The following is a 16,233-nucleotide window of genomic DNA, read 5'->3' on the forward strand; positions in this document are numbered from 1 at the left end:
TTCCAGAATTATTACCCGTATAAAGAATTTAGTACTTTCACATTTAATACTCTATTATACACGTACGCAGTGACGGATCTATTAAGGAGCAAGGAGGTGCAGCTGTACCTCCCCCCGCCGGAAAATCACCTGGAGAGGCCGGAATTTGCCCCTTTGATGGTGCTCACCATTTGTTCGATTAAATGTCTCAAAGAGGCTCTCCTGTTTTGGTAGTGAAAAATCGCATCTATTATGACAAGACTCCTTCAGATGTGTGTTTAGTTAGAATTGCATACTTCTTTTTCTGGCACAAAGACGCTACGCAAGGAAGAAGATGTGAGAGGAAGAGGATGCGCGAGGAAGAAGATGCACGAGGAAGAAGATGTGTGCTGTTTATTTTGGGTTTCTCATTAAAACGATGTCTGTTGTAAATAATAAGGTGGAGCCCACCACTTGTTGGATGGAGCTTTACCTACTCCACCACTTGTTGGATGGAGCTTTACCTACTCCACCACTTGGTGGAAGGAGCTTTACCTACAAAAGGGTTGATCCCTCCTTGTAATGTTCAAACAGAATACACAGAGATGAGATTGAAAACACAGATATGAGATAGAGAAAACATTCCATTCTCTCCATCTCAATTTCTCTCCAATTCCTCTTGATTTATAACACGTTATCAGCACAAGGCTCTAACCAGCTGAGTTCTCTGATAAAACCCAGAGACCAAAATCAACCGGAATTCTCAGCTCTCTCTGTCTCCCATATCTGTAGAGATATTCCCACTGAAGCCTCTGAACATCGCCGATGCTCAACTTCTCAACCCCAAATCCCAAAACCCCCCGTATATATTCTTTGACTCAATTAATTTGTTTCCACCAGGAAACTTCATCATCTTCCTCAGTAAATTAACAAGTCCCAGATCGTCATTTCCTTCTCATCTTCTGCTCTCGCCATCGTGCCAACTTACAATATTATTATGACTTCATCGTCAATGTGTGAACAAGTTTAATACCAACAAGCAATTTCCAAACAGACCAACCTTTCACCACCAACACCCCCGCCTCCGCCAACAACAAGCAACAAGCCGCCATTAAATCCCTCACTTTCCAGCTTAAGGACATGGCATTGAAGGCCTCGGGAGCTTACAGGCACTGCGCCCCCTGCACCGGTCCGGCTGCTCAGAGTCGGCTCAAGGGGACCGGCGAGTCGGATGCTGACTCGGACAGGTTCAGGTGGTCGTACCGGCGGACCGGGAGCTCAAGCTCCACGACGCCGAGGACTTGGGGGAAGGAGATGGAGGCGATCGCTCTGCTGGTGCTGCTGGAACCCGAATTCAAGCTCCAAGAAGAGCAGCAACGCCTTGCCCCGTAGCTCCAGCTCTCGGGCTCGGTCCCTCACCGACCCTCTCCTCCAGCCTCACCAGCTTGTTAACCAGAATGTGCGCTACATTTACAGGGCCAGAGTGTTAACCAAAGGATCTTGTTTTGGTTCGATGTGGACGAAATCAGAGTCGATTTGCCGCCTTCTGCTAGCATTTACTTCACTGTGGGCATTATTATTAACAAGAAGCACTTTCCTAAGAAATCTTTAGCCTCATCTGATAACCAGAGATTTGGAAGCAATCTGAAGCATGAGGTCCCAGGGTCTCGCCCCAGCTTTCAAATCCCATGGCTGCTTCCCAGTCATCATAAAGAACACCAGATATCAAAACCGGCTGGATGTCCATGAATGGCAAACCCAGGATATTTTATTTTATTCCAAAAGCAACCGGCTACACACCATATGTCCACTCTCGATGCAGGTAGTGATAAGCACATGAGGTACACAAATACCAGGATTGATGAGTAGCACCACCGAAAAAGAACAGCACATGTTGTCGAGTGCGCATGATTACAGCCCCACCCACACATTCTGCTGCACATGTGAAAACCCACCGAAACACTGAAAAAAAAAAAAAATCACTCAGCAAGGGCATAAGCGAAAGAATAAGCGATAAGATCTCTGCTCCCTTATCTTCCCTATTATTTCCTATTATATTTATCTGCTTTTCTTTTACTAACCATTAACAAAAATGGACCCTTGGTAATACTAAACATATTATTAGTGGGAGGCCGTTACTAATACTAACATTTTTCTTATTTTATTCGGTGGTGGTTTTAACCCCACATTTATTTTATTTACTGTATGGTGTAGGTTTATTACCCATACAACCAGTATTTATTTAAAAGGGTGGTGCGGGTTTATCGTCCACGCCTTTACTTTTATTTAAATGTATGGAGCAGAATTAGTGCCCATACAAGCACAATTTACTGCACATTTAATTTTATTTAAAGTATGGTGCGGGATTAACGTCCATACAGCAAGCAATTTAATTTATGAATTTAATTTACCGCACATTTACATTTATTTAAAGTGTGGTGCGAGTTTATCGTCCATACCGGTAATTTATTTACCAGCAATTTATTTTATGGATTAAATGTGCTGTATGATGAGTTTTTACAGTAAGCAGATCAGGACCAGAAGTTCCTTGATCCTCATCATACAATTACATCAGGATTTGAAGATCCTTGATGATGATGTTAATATGAGAGCTGGCAGTCTCTCCGGTACTATATTTGTAAACATGTGATTGGACTTGAGGGTCCTTGATCCTTGACATGTAAATAAGGACTTGGGGTTCCTTAATGATGTAACAGTACCGTATTGGTTCATAATGCCGTACACATGGATGATAACTGTACTGGCAAATGTACTGTACACATGAATAGTGTCGTATACATGAATAGTGATGTATGCATAAATATTTACCATTTTGGGTAAACTATCACCATTCAAAAGGGAACCTGCAGTTCCTTAAACTCATGGATGAGCAATTAAATGAGATGTCAGAAGTTCATCAAAATATGGACAATTATGTAAGGGCTTGAAGTCCAGAAATATGTACAGAAAATTGTAAAAATGTCCATACCATGAGAATATGTGATTTTGGCCCGAAGTTCAAAATCTAAGGGGATTGAATGTCTATACCATGAGAATATGTGATTTTGGCCTGAAGTTCAAAATCTAACAGTGTTGAGAACCTGAAGTTCCAACAATTAAATGGACAACCCTTGAGGTATTATTGCAAATTGTGGTACGCCACATATTTCTTTGGCATAAGAGAATGATGAATTTAATAAAGTTCGATTCTGTTATAATCGACACCTCAAGGAAGAAATATATTTTGTGAATTCCGGTTGTTAAGAATACACCGTGAAATGGATAATATCAATATAAATCTCAAATGATGAATTGAGGCTTCCCACACATTTTGATATATCTATGAGAAATCCCGAATTTGAGATTGTGGGTATATAGTAGTTAATGCTCTTCACTACTATATTACGATATTATCGTAGCTTTTACTCAATTCATATTTCATGTCCATTTGAAAAGGGCAAATAAATTCTGAGTTCTGTGTTTAGCCCAGGCCAAAAGTTTGAAATATGAAATTTGGGAGAGTCGATGTGGTTATTTGAACCTATAAGGCACAAGGTTCCAAACCGTCATTTTGAAAAGACGTAAAAACCACAGGTGCAAATTTTAAGAATGTGCGCAATTATTATAACAGGAAAGGAGCAAGTTGAAACGCAGTTGCTCCAATCAAGTTTTGCAAAGGCCATATCTATAGGAGGAAATATGGCTACAGTTTCCAGGATCCCAATATTATCTCAGATCCCCATATTATCTTTCTCTTTCCCAGAGTCCAAAACTTCACGTGACCTCTGATAATGCCTATCGGCACTTTCGGCGTTTTCAAGTATTATTTTCGTCAAAGCTGATCTTGCTTTACGGATTTCACGGAGCTACTTTTTCAAAAGTGCCCCGAGAATCTCGCAATTTTCCTATGGTTAATTTGAAATTCACCAGTTCTACCTATTCATCTTATTTGTGTATAAATGTGTTACTAACGAAATTTTCTTTGCAGAAGACATCAAGTTTTCTCCATACCTAGTGATGCGATATCTACTTGTTTTTATTATCAGTGAGCACTTAATATGCCCGAGAAGCAAGACTATCTCTGATCATCCATTCAGGAAGCGAGACTATCCCTGATTACGTTTCCGCCACATCAGGGAACTGTGAAGGCAACCTTATACTCTAATCTCCGGAAGTTCTTCTAAACTAGAAGAAATGAGAGCTTGTCGTTTGCTCCCACCAGCTTCCTTCCTTGATTGTTGAGCTTGTTGTCTGCTCCCACCAGCTTCATTCCTTGATTGCTTACCTTCTCTTGCAATCAATATCACATTATTTTTGTATTTTTTCTCTTTCTGTAACTCTCTGAGGATTATTTGTTTTTGACAGAGAAAAGAGTTGTGATTTTACTCTTGCAGGATATAACTAGATCATCAAGCGCTACATTTACTGGGCCGATACAAGCTTGAATGATACTTGAGAAAAGTTTCTCCCACCTAAGGATGTAAGCAATACTTGTGTTATTTTATGCTTATATACTTATTTGATATTTTATCTTGAAAGGTAACCAAATGGAAAGATAAGTCCGTTCCAAAAGAATGGCTTGTATGTATCCATGAATTATTAATGCAAATTTTACAGATTGTAAGTTGGATACATTGATAATACACTACACAGATTAAAGTCCCATAAGAACATAATATGGGTATAGCAGTGATCAATATGATGCACGCCTGTTGCGTAGCAAATGATGTGGATTGAAGTCCCGAAAGGACAATCCTTTGACATGTCAATATTGATATTATGCACGCCTAATGCGTAGCAAATTATATGGGTTAAAGTCCCATAATATGGGTTAAAGTCCCAGAAATTAATTGACATGTCTGTATTAATCTGTGGCATGCCTGCAGCATGACAGATATATGTATCCATGAATTATTAATGCAAATTTTACAGATTGTAAGTTGGATACATTGATAATACACTGCACAGATTAAAGTCCCATAAGAACAGAATATGGGTATAGCAGTAATCAATACGATGCGCGCCTGTTGCGTAGCAAATGATGTGGATTGAAGTCCCGAAAGGACAATCCTTTGACATGTCAATATTGATATTATGCACGCCTAATGCGTAGCAAATTATATGGGTTAAAGTCCCATAATATGGGTTAAAGTCCCAGAAATTAATTGACATGTATGTATTAATCTGTGGCATGCCTGCAGCATGATAGATATATGGGTTCTAAATGTTCCAACTCTCTAAATAGAGATTATCCACGCCCTACTGTAAAATAACGCTCCATTGGAGGTTATAATCCACATTCTCACATAATAAAAGCCCCATGAAGTGGCTTGGGTATCCAAAAGCAAAAGAAATGCTTATAATTGATGCATGCGCATGCACATGAGAATTGTGAGATCATGAATTGATGAATGACAATTTTTGGTTTTGGAGTAGCTACTCAAATCATCAATGGGCTGTGTTGATTGGAACCACGTTCAATTATTAAATGTCGACAATATTATTGGCCAAAATAGAATGAGGTAATTCCATTATAGATGAGAATGAACGTGAAAGAACAAACCCACAGTACGAACCCCAAAATTTGTTAATACTGAAAGTTATACTTGGGTGTTCGGAATAAAAGGGAATATACCTACTTTGTATGACACACTGTTTCTGGCAGAAACAAGGAATATTGGGTTTTCTCCATATTTACAGATTCAATTGTGCCCCCCCCCCCCCTTTATTACACAATTACGGAGACCAACATATTATCTTTAAGGGTTATTGAATGCACGGAGCATATCGCCAGAAGCGATTTCCTAAAGATGTATAAATAGCTGGGTAAAAGCTATATAATGTGTTATAAAGTTTAATCCCTTTTAAACAAAATCCGTTGAGAGGATTGACATTGCATAAAGCAAGTCCCTAAAGGACATGTACTTGAAGCACAAAATTTGTACTCAATATTAATGTGCATAAATTACCTCAGTGAGTACATTGATTATAATGTGATTGCAACACATTAAAGCTTCTGCAGAATTCATGAAATATTTGTCTCGACTTAAGGATCGAGCATTATGCCAACGAGATTCTTGCTTATACTAAGAGAGTCTTATCCGTTGGTCCTTAAATGTTTTTCCGGAAGTATACTAGACCAGATAGAGCTCAGCTCCACACTGTACTCTTTTTCCTTCATCCAGGTTTTTATCTCATTGGGTTTTTCCTGGTAAGGTTTTAACGAGGCAGTGTCGCTCAAAGGTTTAGGGTATACTATGAAAATTTTTATGGTCGCTTACTGGACAAAAGCTAGTCCTAAATTTTTCAGGGGGAGATGTTCATCAGGGGGAGCGTGGTTTTAATAAAGACCTCCATACACTGTACTCTTTTTCCTTCATCCAGGTTTTTATCCCACTGGGTTTTTCCTGGTAAGGTTTTAACGAGGCAGTGTCGCTCAAGATTGACTCACAGAAGCAGTGTCAACTACGATATTCAGAAAGGTGATCAACAACATGACTTAAAGATATTTTTGCCAAGCATCAGGGGGAGCGCGCTATCAATAAAGATCTTCAAACACTGTACTCTTTTTCCTTCGTCCAGGTTTTTATCCCACTAGATTTTTCCTGGCAAGGTTTTAACGAGGCAGTGTCGCACGCGCGTCAATATACATAGAATTTTATGTTACACATGATTATGTACTCTTTTTCCCTTTGACCAGTTTTTTTTTTGTCCCACTAGTTTTTACTGGCAAGGTTTTTAACGAGGCATATTCCATATCATTTGTGGTCTCCAAGGGGGAGTGTTGTAAATAATAAGGTGGAGCCCACCACTTGTTGGATGGAGCTTTACCTACTCCACCACTTGTTGGATGGAGCTTTACCTACTCCACCACTTGGTGGAAGGAGCTTTACCTACAAAAGGGTTGATCCCTCCTTGTAATGTTCAGACAGAATACACAGAGATGAGATTGAAAACACAGATATGAGATAGAGAAAACATTCCATTCTCTCCATCTCAATTTCTCTCCAATTCCTCTTGATTTATGACAATGTCGTCTTAGTATATGAGTTTCATTTAAAATGAAACGATATGTTTGCTCAAACCTTCTTAGGATATAAAAAAGACATGTTTGGTGGAACAGTCACTGAATTAAAAAAAATAAAGAATGAAACGATGGATGCTCTCCATCCCTTCCTTTCAAGTCATGTCATCATGAGCAATAGTACTCTCTCATAATCATATCATTAGGTTTTGTTATTTTAAATGCAATGGTGCCTTTTGTCTGTAGTAAAACCTTTATTAATTTTTTTGGAACATCTTCGTTATTCAATATTGCATTAGCTTAGTCTAATATGAAAACTTAAAGGTATTTTTTAGAAAGAAAAAAAAATTCATGTTATGAAAGGCTTACGCCTCAATATCTCAAGACTCACACCTGATCTTAAGCCCCCAAAAGAGTATCACCCTTTAAAATTTTAGTAGGAACTAGGAGTCTGAGGCTTGTGGAAGGGTACAAATGAAGGCCATGTACATGTAGCTACGAATTTTGGATAGTATTAGTTGGTAATTTTTTTTAATTTTTTTTTAAGCTTTTAACCTTTCAAATTTTGCCCTTTTTTCAAAAAAATTATGGGTCCGCCAATGCACGTACGTACGTATTTTTTAATAATACATTCGTGTTCTATACACATCTCACGTTTTTTAAAAAGCAAACATACAATAGTCGTATTATACATGTACGTGCGTATTTCTAATGTTTATTACACGTATTTTTTACAAAAATTTTAGTAAGACACAAAATTCACTTATTACACAAATAATTCTCACATATTATTGAATAAGGAAAATTATATGTTATAAAAATTATATTAAAATATTATATAGTAGCCAATTAATATATGCTTTGGATATGTTGAAACTAGCCGATTAATATATATATATAAAGCAAAAGACAGAGAATGGTAAAATATTCAAAATGCTAGAAATTGCCCTTGGTTAATGCAAACATTAAGAATTGAAATTATTAATTAAATGAGGATAATATGGTAAATTTACACTTTTTCATATTTTAAAAAATTAAAATTAAAAGAAAAATCAGATCATGGATCATATTTTTATAGAACACAACTACCCATTATCTTTTTTAATTCTAAAATAAATTTAAATTTGTTTTAAAAAAAGCTTCTCGTAAGCGCAGAAGCGCGTGCAGAGAGTCTAGTATTTATGAAGTACAAACTAATGCAATAGAAGGGTCCTTTTTTCTTAAATTTTTTATTTATTATGGCTATACCTTTTAAATATAATGTATTTAAATAGTATAGTAGTTCGGCTATACTATTTTTTGACACGTGGGCCTAATCGCTAGTGGGTTCTCTTTTTTATAAAGGCTTAAGTGCTACAGTGTCCCCTGAAATATTGGTCAATTCTCACTTTATCCCCTTAAAGTTAAAGTGACCCACTTTGCCCTCTTGACTGTGTCTCACTTTGTCCCTCACCATCAAGTCTGTTAAAAATTTTGTTAAAAAAGCTGATGTGGCACCAATGAGGCCCGCTATTTGGCTAAACTAAGTGTCATGTGTGAAGAAAAAAAATTAAAAATTAAAAATTGTCTTTTAAAATTCTTAATTTAACTATTAAAAATAAAAATAATTCTTTAAAACAAAAAAAATCCCCAATTCCCCTCCCTAACCCCATTATCCCTTCCCAGTCGCCATCACCACAACCATAACGACTGCTCTTCTCTCGCAGACCCAAGTTCCACCCCTGAAAGTCTGTGCTGAATTCGTTACCCCACCAACTTCAACCTGTGCCACATCTCTGCCTCAATCCAACATCTTCCACTTTTAGCAAGACAAAACAAAGATTCAATTAATCTTTCTGTGCATGCCAAGGCCCTAATCTGTTACACCAATTTTTGAAACATGGGCTGTATAAAACTCAGACCACCCCTACTTCGAGCCGCAACCCAAGCCCCACTCCCACCCCTAGCCCTTAAACCCAGCAGCCCCAACCCTCCGCACAGTCGTCGACAACCCAAATGAGCCCTGGCCTCTCTTTCTGTCGAACCTCCAGCAGCTACAACCCACCATCTTTATCTCGCTGAATTCGGAAGCCATCAAATTTGGTTGCAGACCTTCGAGTACAAAACAACAAAAACAATGAATTTTTTTTCTTTTAATTTGTTGGTTTTTGAATTTGCAGAGAGAGGGGTGGAGAGAGAGAGAGAGAGAGAGAGAGAGAGAGGGAGAACGAGGGAGAAGAAATCTGGGAAGGGTGGCTTGGGGATGATGGGTTTTTGGTTTTTTTAAATTTCTTATATTTAAATATTTATATACACCTAATTTATTAAGTGAAGCCCTAGATCCATAATTTGGTGGGGGATGGATGAGGTCAAAGCCCTAAATCCATAATTTTTGGAAGACAATTTTTAATTTTTTTTCTTCACACCTGTCACTTAGTTTAGTCAAATAGTGGTTCTTATTGGTCACCCATCAGCGTTTGCTTGAACTTGGCCCATACCCACTTTTCCTCATAAACCAGATGACAATTTTTTTTCTTTTGATAGCACCATTACGATTCTGTGAGATTATGTATTTTCCGTCTTCGTCTATAGCAACAAGTGCTGTCCACAAGTGCTGTCCATTGTGGTGGAAAAGCATGACTTGTAGTTCCCAAAAAAACACAAAAAAGATTTGTGCCCATGTTATTTTTACAAATGATAAGAATATATTTATAAGATACTTTTATAATGGTGTCAATACATCAACAACAAATCACAATTAGGTATCGAACATGAGACCTCCTTTAACTAACTGGAGACAAATACCACCAGAACAAAGGCTAGTTGATTACACATGACAAATAGTTGAAAATTTAGGTTTTAGAGTAACTACTACTTGAAATAAGCCTGAACTAAAACTACCTAACACAACACGTGACAACCCAACATGACAAGCACTTTCTTCTGGCATGCTTGTTGTCCTAAGCAATCTTAGTATTAGTCTTTAATTCATGTTTTCTTCCCCACCACATATATATTTCAGTGTGAGTGGCAAGCTAATAAGATTTTTAGGACGGGCAATTTGCTAGGTCAGATGATATGTCAATTAGTGGACATAATTATTGAATCTGATATAGTACACAGCTAGACAGGTTTGGTTTTTTGTTTTTGGCAATTAACTGCCAAATTCTTAATGGCCCCAAGAAGCTATTAGCTATCAAATGGGTCAGGATTTGTTACTTGGAACACTCTCCTCCTTGTTTTGGGCAGCAATATTAATGATGTGTATATAAATAATGGCGGACCTATTAAAGCACAAGGAGGTGTAGCTGTATTTTCTTTTGTTGGAAAAACCATTGTAGGTACTTCAAATTACCCATTTGTTCAACTAATGGTGGTGCACTCTAGTTGAAGTAAATGTCTTTGTCCTTTTAATTTCATTTATTTTTATATTACTCCATTTACTTAAGTTTACAATGTAAATAAGGAATTACCCTCACTTGGATTCAAATAAAAATACTAAAAAATCAAATTCCCATCTAATCAAAATATGAAAAATCGGTTTTAGTGCAAACTACGATTTAGGCTAAAAATAATGGCTCATTAAGTCAACATATACTTCACAATAAAATCTCATAACATCAAGTTTTCTTATTTGATATGTGAGAGAATAAAAGCTGGCAAAAATTATCTTGAGAAAATGATTATTCCAAAAATCTATTTTTCATACTTAGTCAATATTGTTACATAAAATAATTTTCGTGTATGATATGAATGCATGAAGAGATCTAAGGTCAATCTAGGTAAAAAGCCTTAAATATTCAATCCATGAAGAGTTTTTAGCCTTTTAAAATTGCACATATGCTAAAAAATTTCTGAATCCTCCGGTGTATATAAGCATCTGGTTGGTTTACAATGTGAGGAATTGGGTCCAATTGTCGCCTAACCACTTATTTATTTTTATTTCTTGTTTTTGGAAATTCAAGTTTAGCAAATTAAGAACCAAAAGACAAGCCCAAGATGGTCAACAAGAACACAACAAACAACCAACAACTTAGACACAACTCTAAGGCTCTAAACAGCAGCAAACCAGCAACAGCAACAACCAGCCAATATTTGTTTCCCACTTTTATCAGACCACATAATAATATGAACCTAATCTAATCCACACTGAACATAATTAAATTCTCATGTCATTCTTTCCGTTTTCATTAAAGACATATATATTTTTTTTATACAAGTGATATTATTATTAGGTGAGGAGGGAATTGAACCTAAGGCCAGGAGAATTTTTAATTAGAGAGATAAAGGACTTTGAATTCACACACAAAATTGCTGAATTTAATGTGTGAAAGAATGCTGAATGATTAAGTATGGGTGTATGAGTTTTTGTACCAGTGTCCTTTCCCTTAGAATCTACTCAAGCAGGATGGCAGAAGAAGAAACCAAAGCTGCTGTGAAGAATTAAGTATAGCAAGTTGGCAACCCTTTTGAGACCAAATAGACAACATTCCATCTTACCAGACACCTCAGTTGTTGTCAGAAAAACTTTACCTTCACCAATAATGATTAAAGTGTCATCTCAATCCTATGCCACATGACAGCATAAAGAAGGTAGGGTCAGCCACCAGTAACATTGACACATGCTCTTGATGTAAAAGTATTTGCCTACCCCAATTCTTTTTCTTTCTTCTTCCTCTTCAACTTTTTTTTATTAAAGAAAACAAAAATCACTCAAATTTCTCACTTACAATTTGCAAACATCACTCAAGCAAATGATGGCCCTAATGACCCTTTAGCACATCCAATAAAATTAGAACGATACAGAGAAGACTAATATGGTCCCGCGCTAGGATGACAAATATAAATCGAGAAATGATACTAATTTTTTAAGAAAATGATGGCCCTAAACTTTTTAAATTCCAAATAGTGAGTTTAGACTTTTAGAGGCTGAATTACTTGTCAATACCAACTTTCAAGTGCTTTTAAAGCTTTTAGGTGCTTGACATGCACAAAAGGGCATTGGGTTAGTATAAAATTAGAACATTAAAATAGGTGGAATTGGTGCATGCAATAATTATTTGGGTTGCTGCTAAAAGGGTAATATATAAATTTGGAATTTGTTAGGTGAGCTAATTATGATATCCCAGACAAACTTTTGGGAGCAATGCCATTGGTTCCCTTTGGGAAACACTATCATCAAATTAAGCAAGTGGCAGGTTTTATTTTATCTTTGGGATTTTGTTAATTATAATTAATTTACATGAGTTGTTGTTGGTCCAGAGGTCAATCAAACTTAGCACTTTACATGCATCATGGCTTAATCTATCATTAGGCTCATGCTAAACCAAATTAGGATTTCGAGATTTTTGGAACTACCACCCCTCCTACTACTCTTTTTTCCTCTCTGTCTTCAGCTTTGCAGATAAAATTAGAGATGCCATTCGCCATAAAAAGCCGATATGCATATGCCGTTATGCCGAATTGTCTGTGCAAAAGAAAGATACTAATTTGAATTTACTTCACAATACAAATTTATACCATAATCGTTTAATTTTTAGGTCTGTATACAAAGATCATCCATCTTAAATTTCATGGAAATCAAAGATCGTTTAGCCTTATGTCGTGAACATTTCTTTGTTTATTAAAAATAGTGTGTCTATCTATTTATTTAGTCACGGTTAGATAATTAAACTATTTTAATTATAATATTTCCTAATATAGGAAAATATTCTATTATCATGTTGTCTAATGTCTATCCAAAACTATTACAATCTTGATTTTTATTTGAATGTATATATCCAAACCTTTTTAAGTATATACGATAACTATTCTTCTTCTTTTTCTTTCTTTCTTTTTTTGTATCGTGTAAGTCTTGAGGCAATAAAAAGGAAACATGCATGAAATTTTAAAGTAATGAACGTGGACGTGGTGGCGTTTGTTGTGTTTCCTCCAGCAAGATAATGGCTATTTGGCCTCGCTTGAAGAGAGAGAGAGAGAGACACAGTCATGAGTCTTCTATAATCAATTGGGTTTTGCAAAAACCACTTATCTGCATGATTGTGGGAAGCATGATCTATGGCTGTCAACTTTATACGATTAGATTTCCATTATTGTAAATTTAACATACATGTTATTGTCACTCGAAAAAATTATCATATCCTTATTCCTTATAAATAAAACAAAGGAGATAATTATATATGGGAGTGCATATACTGACATTTCTAGAGTGTCAATAATATCGGCATTATATATACATGAATAAAATAAATACACTAGCACAATACAATTGAAAAAAAAAAAAAAAGCATTCCAATTTTATGATAGTTTTTTTTTATATATTATTATAAACAATTTTGTGATAGTTTAGTATTGAATTACTATATCATTTATGAGTATCAATAGTTTTTCTATTAACCAATGATACTAACATAGAAAGATACAGATATATAAACATGCGGATAAAAATGTATACATCAAATGTCTTAATTTTTTGTTAAGAAAACTCTCGGACAAATGTATACATCAAACACCTGAGTTTTCAGGATTCGTTTCAAATGTTTTTGTTTTTGCCGAGGTTATTACATCATTATCAACTAACTCTTATATAATAATTTATTTTTAAAAAAATATTGAAAAATATCTTAAATTCGACTCTTCACTCTTCATAATTGGTTGAAAAAGGAATTAGAACGTTAGATTAGTTGTAGCTCTTCAACCTAATACCAGGACTCTCACAATTCAAACTAATAGCAAGACTCTGAATTCAACCAAATGGGGTCACAAATTAGATTGATGTAGCAACAACATGATATAGGAAAAGGATTTGGCAATTTAAAAAGGGAAAGCAACGAGCATTAAGTTCCAAAATCCCCGAGGGGTAAGGTGGAGTTTGTTTGTTGGGCCACAGACAGTTGTTGCAACTTGTTTATTTATTGACTTTTATCAGTTTCCTTTTGCCGCTTTCTGCCCTAATTAGCGCGGGCCACGTTACCGTTATGATTAGTTCTCTTCTCCTCCATTTAAATTATGAATTCATTCATGTCTGACTTGCGACCTTCAAATTACTCATCTACCCTTTTGTGGATAATCACTCATCTTATTCTTTCATGTGAAAACTTTAAATACAGAATCTAAATTCACTAGATAGCAGTCCTTTTGGATTTTTATGATGGTTGGTTAGCTTTTTTCTTTTTCCAAATAACCATAAAAGCTAAGGGACACAAACGATATTTGGACGAAAAGGAAATTAAACTTAGAATTCAAATACTTGGATAAATACTTTTAACCACTTAAGTTACAAACTTCTTTACGATAAATATTGAACGATAAAAGAAAATTAAATTATTAGCGGTGATGTGATCTATGAATTAAGATGGAATTTTCTGCTTGTTTTGGTATTGCTTAAATTAAAAGATTTCTTCCGTTACTTTAGCTAAAAAAAGTTAGCTCTGATTTTGATATGCGAACCAAAATATGAACCTTTTGCTTGTTTCGGTATTTATTCAAGTGAGAGATTACTTCAGTTACTTTGGAAGTGATTTACAAACAATGGATTAAGTAACAAATATATTTTCATCTTGTCCATTGTCTAATAATGCAAAGAGTACTTTTTTTTTTGTTTGAAAATGGAAAGAGTAATTTGATGGCTCATACTTAAAGGAAAGGATATGCATTATGCTTATTATTGTTGGGGGACCAGAATGAAGTTTTGCTATCTGGTCCACCATTATTTTAGTTTATATATATCTATATTTGAATTATTTGCTAAAGTTTGTGAAGTGTGGTCCAATTAGATTTGAAAATGTCCTGATTTGAGTATGTTGACTGTCTATTTTACCCAAAAAGAAATTGAGAGTACATTTGTTTATTAAAAAACAAAATGGCAGTGTATTAATATTATACTTAGGGTTTTGAGTCATTCACCTAATACATGTGCAAAATAGTATTTCACCTACTACTTTATCCTAATATGTCTTTCACCTCAAATTATAATTAGCTCCCTAAAGAATTGTATAAAAAGGTTAATCCAAATTTCCAAAATCCCGAAGAGCATCTTCAACTAATGTGTCAAAAGTGCCACATAAACATTTAACGGCTAGAAATAACATATTACATCACTCCAACCGATGTGTGTCAAAGCTGATGTAGAATAAAGGCTGGAGGTTGAGATGTTATTTTTGACATCCCAAAAACAAGATGTCAAATGAATATTTTATTATTTATTATTTTCTTTTTTTTAATTAAAAATAAATCAACACTAAAATAAAATAAAATAGTAATTTAATTTGACATATCAGGTGGAGTCTAAAGTTGTGTAAGATGTCAAATTGCCATATCTGCCATCAAATTTAAATTTGATGTTTGGTATTTGACATCTCCCTTGGAGATGCTCTAATAACTCCAGAAGGCTAAAAGGTTACATAAGGAATTTAACCTAAGAATCCAAATAAATGCTTCGATTTACAATGAGCTTACTTATAACATACCGTTTTAAGAAATGTCTATCTCCTTAGTAACCGATGTATTTTTTTTTGATGAAGTTACTCAGTTTCTCAAAAAGAGAAAAAAAATCTAGAAATTTCTAATTTTACCTAAATACCTATTAATTTTTTCCTTAAAACTTCTAAATAAATATAAAAAATAGAAAAAAAGGGGTCAACCATTGTAAGGAAGTATTTATAAAATATAGAAATTTAAATGAATAAATGGTAATATTGACATTTTTAAGTTTGTTGGGGGTGATAAGCAAATCGTGCGTGAATAGAAAATTGACCACTCCCAATCCAAAGAATTTAGGTAACGAAAAAGAACTGACCAATCCAAATATAGGATGCTATTATTGTAATTTCCTGAAAATCCCCGTCCAAATTCAAAACCCCGTTAATTAACAACTATACTGTAGCGCGTCACACCTAAAAGGTTAGTAGGCCCCATTTTTTTCAAAAGTTGAATTTGTTTAATGGGTGATGCTAGGGAGACAAACTTTAGATACCAACTTGTGTACCAACTCTCTAAGGAGTCTGGCACCAATAGTTGGGGAAGGGTCAAGAAAAGAAAGAGAGTAAGTATAAGTGAATGAAGAAAACCCCACTAGGAAACAAGGAAGATAGGATGGGCGTAATAAAGGGGGAGAGAAAAGTAGAAAAGAAAAAACATAGAAGACGAGTAAGCATGTCAGGGAGGGCTAGGGCGGGTGTGAGGACTGTGGGCGTGGGAGGGCGAGGGGGAGTGAGTGGTGAGCCGACTCGCTATAAACACTACTCTCTACTCCCCCCTCTCTGCTGCCTAGC

The sequence above is a fragment of the Prunus persica genome, chromosome G4, assembly GCF_000346465.2.
Source record: "Prunus persica cultivar Lovell chromosome G4, Prunus_persica_NCBIv2, whole genome shotgun sequence".
In the NCBI taxonomy this organism is placed as follows: domain Eukaryota; kingdom Viridiplantae; phylum Streptophyta; class Magnoliopsida; order Rosales; family Rosaceae; genus Prunus; species Prunus persica.